Source organism: Rhinolophus sinicus, chromosome X, assembly GCF_036562045.2.
Source record: "Rhinolophus sinicus isolate RSC01 chromosome X, ASM3656204v1, whole genome shotgun sequence".
In the NCBI taxonomy this organism is placed as follows: Eukaryota; Metazoa; Chordata; class Mammalia; order Chiroptera; family Rhinolophidae; genus Rhinolophus; species Rhinolophus sinicus.
Window position 1 is genome coordinate 84,812,255 of NC_133768.1, and position 15,322 is coordinate 84,827,576.

The 15,322-nt window shown below is 37.7% G+C and overlaps 1 protein-coding gene across 5 annotated transcripts in view; it reads left to right on the forward strand.

Annotated features, from left to right (window-relative positions):
* The window catches only part of GRIA3 (glutamate ionotropic receptor AMPA type subunit 3), a 569,577-nt gene that overhangs the window by 64,808 nt on the left and 489,447 nt on the right, over window positions 1-15,322 (forward strand). The window lies entirely within an intron of this gene.

Below are 15,322 nucleotides of genomic sequence, written 5' to 3' on the forward strand. Positions count from 1 at the left end.
TTCAGGCTGGAAAAGACCAGTGAGCAAATATGAGCAGCCTGGAATGCACCCACTGATCTGGAAGGAATCCATAAACACAATGCACAACTTTCCATCTCACTGGACTTTTTTATGGCACTGAGCCTTCCCATTCCATTATGCCTTTTATCAAGAATGTCCTTGATACTTATGGAATTGATTTGTTCTTCCTTTACTTTAAATAATAAGCCAACAGTTAAAAGGAGCTTTATAAGGTATCGATTTAACATACAAGCCACATAACAGCCCTTGAATGCTACAGCAAGAACCAATGCCTCATCGGCCAAGAAGATATTCATCCTAGTGTTTTCTTAACCTGTCAAAATATTCCTGAGCTCTAGGCTTGCTGAACAATAGACATGCCAAGGATTTTAAAATGTCAAATTAAAATATTCTGGGCTATTTTCAAAAAGACGTGAGCCTTTTTAACCTCTAGCATTCTATCAACAATGCCTTTTCAGTACATAGGACTTGTAAAAGAAGGCTCTCTCTCAGATGAACAGTGTGAACACTATACAGGGAACAGAGCGTCCCTCAAGGTCATAAGATAGCTCTATTCTAGAAGCATGCCACTAGAAATATTTGCCTGCTCTATATGTAGATAAAAAAGGCTGGAAATGGGGCAAGATAAGGGTGGAAGGAAACACATGTCACGATTCAATGAAAAATTCCCCAACAACAAATATCCTAAAATACAGGTTTGAAAAATTAGAATCTGACATGGCCTTTTAATGATATACAGCTTAGGTGCCCTTCAAACACAGGAAAGTGTAGAGGTCCTTTATTGTAGACCCTTGGTCAAATTGCCAAAATTATATGAGACATTCCCTTCATTGACAAATGCCTTGGAAGAATAGTCATCAATTCTCCTTGGCTCTACTACTTCATCTTTAATTCATTCTTCAAATTTGCCTTCTATATTCTCTGCTCTGCTAAAACTGCTCTCATTAAGATATCAGTGATCTCCTAATGGCCAAATCCTGTGGTCATCTCTCAATCTTCATTCTGATTGACACCTCTACATTATTTAACACTGTTGACTGCTCTTTCCTTCTTTGACCTTCGTGACACAATCTCTGTCCAGATTCTCCTCCTATTTCTCCACTTTTATTTTCAATTGCCTTCTTAGGCTATTTTTCCCGTTTCTATCCCTGATATGATGGACATTTTTTCTTGGCCCTTTTCTCACCTTACAAATACTCCCATGATATGACTTATATGACTCTCAAATCTTTCTCTCTTGTCCCAATTATTCTCTCACACTCCAAGCTCATTTAGTCAACAATTTTGGACATATTCACCCAACACTCCCCCATTCTCAAACTGCTCTTCATTTCATAGTGTTTCAGTTATTACAATAACTGCATAATTTGTCTTCTCATCTCCAGTCTCTTTCTCACCTCTATCCTCCTCATTGTCTCCAGAGTTTTCTCTTGAAAATATAGACATATCTGATATTGTCACTCTGTTTAAAAACTGTTAGTGGAGGGGGTTTCCCTCTACCTATAGAATAAATCTAATCCTTACCCCACAACATTCCAATTATCTAACAAGCTGGTCCTGTTTTACTTTCCTAGTTTTACTCCTGGCATTCCCACCACTATCCAACATCTCAATCCCACATAACCTATGATCTACCACTCCTTAAACATGTTGTGCTAGCTCATTTCTCAGTGCCTTTGCTCATACTACTTCCTATAGCGGGAAGAATCTTCTCCTCATTTTCAATTCACATTTTTAAAATGTCACCTTGTCAAACTATAATGTCATCTCCAGTGTAACATCTCCAGGCAGAATTAATTGTGGCCTTCTCTGAACTGTGAACTTTGTACAGACCATAACTCTATCACTCATGCACACTGTTTTACGATTAGGTACGTGAGAGTTCTTTAAGGGCTAGGATTCTGCCTCAAGCTTCATGTTTAATATCTCAGACTCTGGAATCAGACAGACCTGAATTTGAGGACCAGCTGTGGTATTCAGTAGCACTGTGTGATCTTGGACAACGTAACTAACTTATCTAAGCCTCAGTGTTCTCACCTGTAAAACTGAGGTAACAATAGTGTTTCAAGAAGAATAAATGAGATGAAACATATAAAACAGTTATAGTGCCTGATACATAATAAACATTCAATAAACGTTATCTATTACTATTTTTTTCTGTATCTGGCACATGGTCTTATAGAGAGAGAAATAGTTAATAAATGGTTACTGAATAAATTAACCATAGCATGGAGAACCTAGGAAACCTTGCTAAATGCATAATTTCTTTTTGTTGGATCTTGGAATTATTGTCCGAGGCACAAAAATTGAGTTACATAATGAATTTCTTTCTCTGTAGTCAGATCATTACACTAGCAATTGGGGAAACCCAAAGTTTTGTATGTGCATTCTATCTTTGAAGCTGGACCCATTACATCTTTATCTACAGCAAATACAAGTTTTGAACTGTGCATTTCAAATTTCTTTACCCAGATAAGTCCAAAGACTTTTTCCTCCTTTAGTATTTGACAAATTGGATGAGTCAATTAATAAGATAATTATTTACTACACCAAGCAATAACTTTTAAGATGCAATGATAATTGAGCCTAGCATGCTTGAAAATACATTTTCTGAGTCAGATTTAGCAACATGTCTTGAAGCTAAGACATTAAAGGCTTAATTCATTCCAAACACTTCTGCCAACACAAATTTAAATTAATAGCATTTATGACGCTTACTTGCTTCCACATATAATATATCTTAATTTATTTTTTTAATTAAAGTATATTGGGGAGATAATTATTAGTAAAGTTACATACATTTCAGGTGTACAATTCTGTATTACATAATCTATAAATCCCAATGTGTGTTCATCACCCAGAGTCAGTTATCCTTACACCACCATATATTTCATCCCCCTTACCCTCATCTCCCAACCCCCACCCCCCTTACACTCTGGTAACCAATAAACTATTGTCTGTGTCTATGAGTTTTTGTTTCTCATTTATTTGTCTTGTTCTTTTGTTGTTTTTGGTTTATATACCACATATCAGTGAAATCATATGGTTCTCCGCTTTTTCTGTCTGACTTATTTCGCTTAACATTATACTCTCAAGATCCTTCCATGTTGTCACAAATGTTCCTATATCACCTTTCTTACTGCTGAATAGTGTCCCATTGTGTATGTATACCACAACTTCTTTAACCATTCATCTATCGAAGGACATTTTGGTTCTTTCCATGTCTTGGCCACAGTAAACAAAGCTGCAGTGAACATTGGAGCACACGTGTCTTTATGTATAAATGTTTTTAGATTTTTTGGGTAGATACCCAGAAGAGGGATTGCTGGGTCATATGGCAATTCTATTGGTAATTTTTTGAAGAACCTCCACACTGCCTTCCATAACACCTGCACCAGTCTGCATTCCCACCAACAGTGTATGAGGGTTCCTTTTTCTCCACAGCCTCTCCAACACTTGTTACTATTTGTCTTGTTGATGATAGCCATTCTGACTGGGGTGAGGTGATATCTCATTGTGGTTTTGATTTGCATTTCTCTGATGATTAGTGATGTTGAGCATTTTTTTCATATGTCTATTTGCCATTTGTATGTCCTCTTTGGAGAAATGTCTCTTCAGGTCCTCTGCCCTGTTTTTAATTGGAACTGTTTGTTTTTTGTTGTTGAGTTGTATGAGTTCCTTATATGTTTTGGATATTAGCTCCTTATTGGAGGCATTGTTTGCAAAAATCTTCTCCCATTCAGTTGGTTCCCTCTTTATTTTGTAAATGGTTTCTTTTGCTGTGCAGAAGCTTTTTAGTTTCATATAGTCCCATTCATTTATTTTAACTTTTACTTCCATTGCCTTTGGAGTCAAATTCATAAAATGCTCTTTGAACCCAAGGTCCATAATTTAGTACCTATGTTTTCTTCTATGCAGTTTATTGTGTCAGACCTTATGCTTAAGTTTTTGATCTATTTTTAATTAATTTTGGTACATGGTGACAGATAGCAGTCCAGTTTCATTCTTTTGCACGTGGCTTTTGAATTCTCCCAGCACCATTTATTGAAGAGGCTGTCTTTCCGCCATTGTATGTTTTTAGCTTCTTTGTCAACAATTATGTCCATATTTATGTGGTTTTATTTCTGGGTTCTCAATTCTATTCCATTGGTCTATGTGTCTGTTTTTCTGCCAATACCATGCTGTTTTGATTATTGTAGCCCTGTAGTACAAGCTAAAGTGAGAGAGTGTGATACCAGCAGTATTGTTCCTTTATTTTCTTGATTGCTTTGGCTTTTTGGGGTCTTTTGCGGTTCCAAACACATCTGATGATTTTTTGTTCTTTTTGATTAAAAAATGCCATTGGGATTTTGATGGGGATTGCAGGAAATCTGTATATTGCTTTGGGTAATATGGCCATTTTAACTATGTTGATTCTTCCAATCCATGAGCACGGAATGTCTTTCCATTTCTTTGTGTCTTCTTCAATTTCTTTCAAAAATGTCATACTTTTCAGCATATAGGTCTGTCACATCCTTGGTTAAGTTTATTCCTAGGTATTTTATTCTTTTTGCTGCAATTGCAAAAGGAATTGTTTTTTGTGTTTCTTTTTCTGAGATTTCATTGTTAGTATATAGGAATGCAATGGACTTTTGTGTGTTGATTTTGTAGCTAGCAACTTTACTGTATTCGTTCATTGTTTCTAATAGCTTTTTGGAGGAGTCTTTAGGGTTTTCTATATACAGCATCATGTCATCTGCAAAGAGTGATAATTTAACTTCCTCATTCCCAATTTGGATGCCTTTTATTTCTTTCTCTTGCCCGATTGCTCTGGCAAGGACTACCAACACTATGTTGAAAAGCAGAGGTGATAGGGGACAACCCTGTCGTGTTCCTGAAAGTAGACCAAAGGGCTTCAGTTTTTCACCATTAATTATGAGATTAGCTGAGGGCTTGTCATATATGGCCTTTATTATGTTAAGGTATTTTCCTTCTATACCTATTTTATTAAGTGTTTTAATCATAAATGGATGTTGTATCTTGTCAAATGCTTTTTCTGCATCAATTGATATAATCATATGATTTTTGTCCTTTATTTTGTTTATGTGATGTATCACATTGATGGATTTGCGGATGTTGAACCATCCTTGTGCCCGGGGATGAACCCCACTTGGTCGTGATGAATAATCTTTTTAATGCATTGTTGTATGCGATTTGCTAGAATTTTGTTTAGGATTTTTGCATCTGCATTCATCAGAGATATTGGTCTGTAGGTATTTTTTTGTGTTGTCCTTACCAGGTTTTGGTATCAGGGTAATGTTGGCCTCATAAAATGAGTTAGGGAGTACTGTCTCTTCTTCAATTTTTTGGAAGAGTTTGAGCAGGATTGGTATTAGATCCTCTTTGAAGGTTTGGTAGAATTCACTAATGAAGCCATCTGGTCCCGGACTTTTGCTTTTGGGAAGGTTTTGGATGACTGATTCACTTTTGTTACTGGTGATCGGTCTCTTTAGATTTTCCAGTTCTTCATGGTTCAGCCTTGGAAAGCTATATGTTTTTAAGAACTTGTCCATTTCTTCTAGTTTATTGAACTTGGTGTCATAGGGTCCTTCGTAGTATTCTTGGATGATCTTTTGTATTTCTGTGGTGTCCGTGATAACTTCCCCTTTTTCATTTCTGATTTTGATAATTACTGTCTTCTCTCTTTTTATCTTAGTGAGTCCTGCCAAAGGTTTGTCAATCTGGTTAATCTTTTCAAAGAACCAGCTCTTTGTCACATTAATTTTTTCTATTGTCTTTTTGTTCTCTATTTCATTTAGTTCTGCTCTGATTTTTGTTATTTCCTTTCTTCTGCTGACCTTGGGTTTTACTTGTTCTTCTTTTTCTAGTTCTTTAAGGTGTAACATGAGGTTATTTATTTGGGATTTTCTTGTTTCTTGAGATAGGCCTGTAATGAGATAAATTTCCTCTTAAAACTGCTTTGCTGCATCCCAAAAATTTTGGTAGGATGTATTTTCATTGTCATTTGTTTCTATGTATCTTTTGATCTCTCCTCTAATTTCTTCTTTGACCCAGTCATTCTTTAAAAGTATGTTGTTTAATCTCCATGTATTTGTGTTTTTCCTGCTTTCTTTTTGCAGTTGATATCCAATTTCAAAGCCTTGTGATCAGAGAATATGCTTGGTATGATTTCAATCTTCTTAAATTTGCTGAGGCTGATTTTATGTCCCAATATATGGTCTATCCTTGAGAATGTTCCATGTACACTAGAAAAGAATGTATAGTCTGATGTTTTAGGATGAAGTGCTCTATATATGTCAATTATGTCCATTTCATCTAATGTGTCATTTAGGGCTGCTATTTCGTTATTTATTTTCTGTTTGGATGATCTATCCATAGCTGTCAATGATGTATTTAAGTCCCCTAGTATAATTGTGTTTTGGTCAATTTCTCCCTTTAGTTCTGTAAGTAGTTGCTTGGTATATTTCGGTGCTCCCTGATTGGGGGCATACATATTGATGACTGTTAGGTCTTCTTGTTGTATAGTCCCCTTTCCCATTATGAAATGTGCATCTTTGTCTCTTGTTACCTTTTTCACCCTGAAGTCTGTTTCATCTGTTATCATTATGGCTACACCTGATTTTCTCTGGGTACCATTTGCTTGGAGTGTCAGTTTCCACCCTTTCACTTTGAGTCTCTGCTTGTCCTTGTAGCTGAGATGTGTCTCTTGGAGACAGCATATGGTTGGGTTTAGTTTTTTGATCCAATCTGCTACTCTGTGCCTTTTTATTGGTGAGTTCAGTCCATTTACATTTAGGGTGATTATTGATATGTGAGGATTTCCTGTCATTCTATCTTTAGTTTTCTGGTAAGGCTGTGTCTCCATTGTTTCTTTGCCTTTTTGTTGTTGTCTATTATTTCCGTGTGGTGGTATTCTATGAAGTTTCCCTCTGTTTCTTCTTTTATTACAGTATATAGTTCGGTTCTGGATTTTTTTGAGTGGTTACCCTTAAGTTTATATAAAAGAAAGTTTGATATTTGGAGTATTCCATTTTTTTCAGCACCCTTATTTTGTCCATTCCCATATTCCGGTCCAGTGCTTTACTCTCCCCCTTTTTATGTTTTGGTTGCTACAAATTGTCCCTGTTCATGGTGGTCGAGTAGCCTCCTTCTGTATTTCTTGTACTGCAGGTTGTGTATTAGAAAATTCCCTCAGCCTATGTATGTCTGGAAAGGTCTTTATTCCTCCTTCATATCTAAAGGATATTTTTGCTGGATACGTTATTCTTGGCTCATAATTTCTCTCTTTCAATAGTTGGAATATATGTTTCCTCTCCCTCCTGGCTTGTAGAGTTTCTGCTGAAAAATCTGATGATAATCTAATGGGCTTTCCTTTGTAGGTTACCGTCTCCTTTTCCCTGGCTTCCTTGAAGATATTTTCTTTGTCGTTGATTTTAGACAGCTTCAATACAATGTGCCTTGGAGAAGGCCTCTTAGGATTGAGGTAACTAGGTGTTCTATTTGCTTCTTGGATTCGAGGATCCAGTTCTGTCCACAAATTTGGGAAGTTCTCATCAACATTTTGTTTGAATATATTCTCTGCTTCCTTCTCTCTTTCTTCTCCTTCTGGTATGCCCATTATTCTTATATTGCTCTCTCTGATGGAGTCAGAAAGTTCTTGTAGAGTTCTTTCATTTCTTTTATGTCTCAAGTCTCTTTCTTCTTCCATCTGTGTAATTTCCAGGTTTCTATCTTCGATGTCACTGATTCTTTCCTCCATCTGGTCAACTCTACTACCTAAGCTGGTTATTTCATTCTTAATTTCTTCTATTGAGTTCTTAATCTCCAGAAATTCTGTTTGGTTCTTTTTCAAAATTTCAATCGTTTTCATATAATGCTCATGTTGTTCTTTGATTGTTTTTCTGAGTTAATTAAACTGCCTTTCTCTGTTTCCTTGCATCTTGTTGAGTTTTTTGAGAACTGCAATCTTGAATTCTCTGTCGTTTAAGTCACATATTTCTGTATCTTTAAGTGCCTTCTCTGGAGACTTTTCACTTTCTTTCTGAGCTATCTTGTTGCCTTGGTTATTCATGCCAATTACTGATTTATTATTTCTCTTCCTAGACATCTATAGGAGTGGCTTCTGCAACAGGTTGATAGGAAGAGGTCTTTCTTTTGTTTTCCAGTACATGTTGGTAGAATGTTTTATTTTCTCTCTGACTGCAGCCTTTTTTTTCCTCTCTCACAAGGTAGTGCTGTATTTTCTCTGCACTATTCCAGCTTCTCACACAATGGGGGGTTTCCCTGTAAGGCAAGCTTTTCCTCTGTTAACAGTTCACCTGGGTCATAGGGCACCGTGTCCCTGTAGGGATGCGGAGAGCTTCTGAAGTTCCAAAGCTCTTCCTGCACCAGATTCAGAGCCCGTATATTTCACCAGTTCTGTTTACTCCTGCAGGGATCTGTCCCGGTAGCTGCGTACAGGGTCGGGTTGAGTTGTGAGATTTGGCCCAGAATAATGTCAGCGACCAACACCACAGCCAGTCCTGCTTCCCCTGTTCACTCCCCTTTGCCAGAACTAGTTGGGCTGCAAATCTGTGTCTGCAGACCACAGTTCTTGGAACAGCAAATATTCTGTTATTTTGATCTGACACTGCTACTGTTCAGCTCATAACACTGGGAAGGTGGGGGCAGGGTGAGCTCTGGGAGGGTAGATAGGTGGAGGCTAGTCTCAGTGCCTAAGACTTCCATTGTCTGTGGCAGTGAGGGCTTAAACTATCGTTTTCAGCCTTCTTCCCTCAGTCTTTTCTCCGAGGTCTCTGACTTGAGCGTTGGGTTCAGCCGTGTGATATGCTGTCCCCTCAGCCCTGTGGACCATAAACGGAGCCCTAGCAGTCTGAGTTCTTCCCTCTCCCTGAGCTGCAGTAGTTCCAGGATGCAGCGAATTTGGAGCACTAAGCTAGGTCTGCCTCCTGCGCCCGCGCGCCTCAGTCTCTGCACTTCTCACTTCCCTCCGTCCCCGCTCATGCAATTTGCCCACCTTTAGGTGAATTCAGTAGTGAGACTGTTCGTCTTGCCTGTCTGCTGTGCAGGGAGTCCTTTGTGGAGTTATAGCTGTTCAAATTGTAAATTCCACGGGAGATTTCCAGAGGCTCGCCTCACACCGCCATTTTGATGATGTCTACCTATCTTAATTTCTTGACCTCCATTTTAGTCATGAAATTCTAAAAGGTTACCATTTATGTTCAACCCAGAGTAATCTGTTTAATATCCATTGATAAGGAATGTCCTTCAAAAATTCCAAATTCTGGCATGCTTTCTCACATTGCCCTATTCTATGGGAAAAGCAAACACTATATAGTCTTTCCCTTTACTTGATCCTAGAAAATGCCTAGAGGAAAATATATATGTTAAGTCTGTTGTAAATGAGCATGGAAACCTGAAATTGGAAGTGTCATTATTGTTATTATTTTAAAAAATATAAGAACAGTACAGGAAGTTTGGAAAATGAGGGTAAGGATTCATTCAAAACTAGAATTATTTTTGTATATATTTTTTCCATTCATTTTCGTTTTCCTGCATTCTCTCAATGCTTGCCTCCCAAGCATCCTAGGTACACTAAGGAGATTTTAAGAACTTCAGAAAAACTGTAATTCTACTTGTATGACTTTCTTGAAGGTTTTTCCATGGCTTTAGTTTTTCAGAGAAAAATACTCTAAGAGTAAATATGGCATAATGTCCCAAATTTACAAAAAATAAAATAAAAAAATATCTCTACACACAAACCAACAATTCCAAGACAAGGTTTTGGTGATCAGCTAATGAGCTGACCTTTGGTGACTATCTGATGACCAACAATGCCCATTACTAATTTGTACAAAAGCTGGGATCAGCACCTTTCCTTCAATTTGGACTCTGAAAAAGAAATGGGATGAGAAGGGAATTACCTATTGACAATGACTTCAATCTTTATGATATTAAAAAATAAAAATTAAAAGGTAGAGAACATTGAAAAATTCTATTCTGATCCCCAAAGAACAATACAATATGCAAACAATCATTCTTGTGTGCAGTTAATCATTGATTATTCATTAGAACAGAAAATAGCTGATGCATTGGAGTATGTTAAGAGATATGGACCTTCAACTTTTAGTCTCCCATCCCTCCTCCCTCCATCCCTCACACACACACACACACACACACACACACACACACAATAATATTTGTTTTAGATTACCTTTTGTACATTCATGATAACCTAATGTTGGGATTAATGAAATCCTAAGGGCCTTCTTGCCTTTGTTTCTCAAACTAATTGATTCTTCAGTAAGTCTTTCCCAGCTCCTGAAATCCACACAGTTTCCCCCTCCTCGGAACACTTTTTTCCCCACTTAATTGTCTAGGCTACAAGTTTTAATGCTGGATTTCATATTTTATGTTCTTGATTAATTTAATGTGTTTAAGTCTTGTCTCCTTAACTAGATCATGAATTACGTGACACTTCATACCTAGTACTTCCTTTCTGTCTGCTGTGGTCCTTGTCATGTAGACTGTGAACTACTTGGGGCAGGGAGCATACCTTGTTCACCTTTGTCTCCCCAGCATTGATAGTGGAGATGTGTAATAAAGTAATTATTGAATGAAGAAATTAATGAATGGATAGATAGATGAAAAGACGGCACTCAAGAAATGTACCTATATGATTAATGGATTTCAGAGCAACTGCCAGTAAAAAGGATGGCCTGCAAGTGTTGATAAGTCAGTCAAAAATTACTTATTGAGTACATACTATCTGTCAGACACAGAGATTCTGGGGGAACAAGAGAAGGTAGGTCTAGAATTAGAAATTAAGTGTATATAAGACATAAAGTGGAACACAATTGCCTCACTTTTTGTCAGTGTTTGTGTGCAGCACAGTAAAATTTTTCTCTACTACATTTGAGGGTCAGACTATTTCCATATCTTGTATGACTCTCTTGTCTTAAGTTGAGTTGAATGGTTCAAATATTGGAATGTATAGTGGCTTCTTTGATATCTTCCTTGCTCTATCATCTCTTTAAGGCAATGTGAATATAAGTTGCAAAGCATTCTGTGTTCCAGTGAAGTTACTAAAGCCCATTGGCAAATGACTAGTAGGTGAAGACATAGGGTATGCAGAAGGAATTGCAGTCAAGGCATTTGTAGTTCCCCAATTAAGCCTTTGCTTCCATTTTAGAGACTTTAAGCTTCTCCTACTGTCCTTATGGCACCTTTTTGGGAAAATTTGCTTTAATAAAATAACAGAACACAAAAAGAAAGAATGGAAATTGTCATAAAAACATGGGCTTTTTGCCCCAACATTGTCAGCCTTTCAGCAGTCAATCTGTATGAAGCTGCCCTATGCTTGTGAATGAGGGGATAGAAAAGATGTGGAGGAAACATTTTATGGGGACATTTCAGCTGTTCATTTTAAATATACCCTCCATCAAATATAGTGAGCTGAGACTTGGAGATCCTGTGATTGAAGGGTTTCAGCTGGGTTGCTTGAAAAGGGAAAGGACATTATAGTAAATTGTATTATTGTACATTTACTGAGTTTCATAGTGTCTGGGTGGGCTTCAAAGGTCAAAGGGAACCTTTTTAACCAGTGTCTTGAAACACCACTGGGCTGGGGCAAGCCCAAGGCTAACTAACATATCCAATGAAATTAGGCCATGATTTTGGTTGCTGGAAATTGGGTTAGGGGCATTTGTTTTTGTTTTTAGATTAGAAGCTCTTGGCAGTCAAGTCAAAAACGAATATTTTTTTATGGAGAAATTTAATGACACCATTGAGTTCACAGCCTGGCCTCAATAATTCCTTCTGATATTAAGAATCCATTCAAAAGCAGATGTCTGAATCTGAGGTTTTATGAAAATGCCTCTCTATGTCCAACATCATTCACTTTCACTCTCACCCCTCAGCAGTTTAGCAAACACATGTAAAATATATCCAGTCTAAAGGCACAAATCAGACAATCATCCTAGTAGGGCTAGGGAAGGAGGAAGGCTCATTTGAATTGCAGAGACCTGGGAAAATCAGGTTCCCAGGTTGCTGATGGAGGAAAGTTAGGGTTTCCAAAGAAGGAGAACACTTCAACACAGAGGTCAACAAAGGAGTTGGTTTGATTATATAACACATTGTAATAAAATGAGACATACACTTTATTGAAGCCTGATCACCACAAGCAATATACTTGCTTAGTTCAAAAGGAGGAGTGTCTCACTGAGGGTGAAAACTTGAAAACTCTATGTTCAGTCAGTCAACCCACAAGGACTTTGCCCATCTCCATGTTATATAGTGAAAATTAGCTGTGGAAAAATCTGAGAGCTGAAAGATTCCTTAGAGATTAGAGACTGGCCTCTCCTCTTTGCAGGTGGAGAAACTAAGGCCCAGGGTTATACCAAAGATTGCATTGGTGGGACTTCAACTCAGGTCCTCTGACTCCCCAGGTGTATGCACTTTCCATTATACCAACCTATCATTGTTTGTAAAATATTCATCATGATGACCCTGAAATAGTAAAAGACCCTGAGGTACCTTCTGAATTGTTAGATAAAATCATAATCTGTTCCTTCTATTGCCAGTGTGCCATGAATTTCAGTTCATTTACTTTTCTGCCCTTTTGTATCTATAAGAATTCTGCATTAAACACAACTTTGAATTAATCTGAATAGCCTATTCCCTAACCCTGCCAGGTAACATCTTGTGCTAGGCAACGGAATGTGCTCTTTCCCTCGGCATCCATCTCCTGGCTTATTTAGGGAATCCATGTCTCTTTCCAAGAAGAACTAGAGAAAGGAAACTGGGAGTAAAGGACAGAGGCCAGCTGTCAGAGTGAGGTATTTGTCTGGAACTATTTTCTAATTTTGTTTCCTCCATAGAGCTTAGCATAGTATGGAACACACAGTAATTTCCATAACTGTTGACTGGTTGAACACAGAGGTCACAAGTCTATGATGCTCTGCTGGAGATGGAAGAGTAGGCCATGGGTTAGATAAGATAAGTCATTATAGCTTAACAGAAAGATGTGTTTTGTACTTAAATGGACCTGATAGTTGAGATAACATACGTAGGGGCCTAACAGGGTGTCTTGTCAAATAGTGAGAGCTCATCAAATGGTATTCATTGTTACTATTATTATAATGTGTTCCATAAAAACTAAAGCTGCCCAGGGGCTCTAGATCACACTAGTCAGATGCTGAGAGGGAAGTGAGGATGTTAAAATCTAGGAGTCTTTGCTAAATGCATGCCATTGGGGGATGGTTGGTCAGAAAAAAACCCCACAAAAAACCTAAAGAATTCCCAGTTCCTATACTTAAGGACAGCTTGTCAACATTTTCAGCTGAGGTGCTCAAGCTTTCTGAAGACCAGGCACAAGGTTTCCCTGGCACTGTGGAGTAGTCCTAGATGGTTTTCAGCACCCCAGTGGACTTTTGGTCCCACTCCCAAGTGGGGGAGGCCAATGCCCTCAAGCTGAATGTTAGCTACTTGTGATGCTCTCCTAATCTTTTCCTGAATAGTACCCCATGTTCCACAATTTTCTTAATTCACCCCTAAGATCCTAATCAAAACTTACCCATCCTGTGTCCTATGCCCTTAGGACACTGGAATTAGCTAATATAAAAACTAATTCATTCCAAGGTGTTAATGATCACTAATACCTCATTTATTCAAGCTAATCCAAATGTAATACTTTCATTTTAATGACCCTTCCATGCCAACCTAAAGCAATTTGGTAGAAATTCCTGGCACTGGAGTGATTCATGGACATATAGGAGCATTTTGGTAGTCCTCAAACCACACCGTGTAGGCAGCTGTGCTTCAGATCATTCTGGAAAGTCAACTGGTACAAATTATAAAAATAAAAAATATAGGAAAATTGCATACTCAGTCTATCTGTAGAGCCTCCAAGCTGTCACCTTATTTAATTCTGTAGACATTTTGAACACCTACTCTGAACATGGCACTGTGATGGCTGCTGTGGATACAAAGATGGCTATGACATATCTTGGAGCTCCTAGTTCTATCGTCCAGCTGGGACCTCTAACAAAACTTGGAACTGCTTATTTGATTGACAGAGGAAATAAGACAGCAGAAAAATCTGGCAGCTGTTTTGATTATCATCACTTACCAACAGAGACTTGCCTCTTTAGTTTAAATACTTCTTTTTGTTTCAAACACGAAGAAAATGAAGCTCTCCATGTGAAGCACCTAATTTTACAGGTAAAAGCTAAACAAAGAGCAAGTGATCAGATAAGTAAAGTCTAAAGTTGGCAAATCTCTAGTATTTTCCCAATTAAACCAACATTAACCCTGCTACAAGGCCTTTGAAGAGTAATACACTAATTAAACTTGTTTTTGCCATGACAAATCAAAGCATTATAGCACACTGGAGATCTCTGGAAATAGGAGGCAGCATATCTCAGGTAGTTTAACTGGAATATTTCCCCCCACTGGTAAGAATCAAAATCCTGACTTCAATGGAATGATAAACTATTCAAGCCAGAAAGAAACTTAAAGATCATTGAATCCTCATTTTTTCAGGTGAGGAGACAGATTTAAGGCTCAAAGAGGTCAAATGACATACCTGTGGCCACACATCTAGAAAATAGCAGGTTGGGACCAGAATCCGGAGTTCCTGAATGCTACTTATCCATTCATCTAGTCAGTCAACTGAATTTCTTGTGCACCAACTATGTGCCAAGCATTATGCTAAGTTCAAGGGGTAGGGGCTAGTCAAGTGGTCTCTATTCCTGCTCTTAGGAAGCAGGGGGAGACAGACAGTGAACAAATGACTCATTAATTATTTATAAATATATGTCATTCTGTGAAGGATAAGTACAGAATATTATGAGAGTGATCTAGCCTTGATGAGGGAGTAAGAGAAGTCTCCCCAAGGAAGTCATGGTTTAGGCTAAAAAATAGAAGATAAGGGCAACTATATTTCCCATATTGTATTTCACATTCCTGTGACTATTTTATGACTACCAATTTGTACTTTCTAATTACTATGTAGGGTGCCAGATGGGTGCTGGACTTACCAGGGGGATCACTTCATTGATTGTGTAGCTGCCTGACCACTGTGCTGGATACATGAAGCTGATGTAGAATAACATCGAACGTCAACTATAATTAAAAATAAATTGTTTAGGCACCATATATATATATATATATATATATATATATATATGGTGCCTAAACAATGTAAACACATATTAAGAGATGCTATCTATGTATTACTTTTCAAAGTTGAATTGAATTACGGTACCAATGTGTAGTATGATGTTTGCTCAAAAGATGGCAT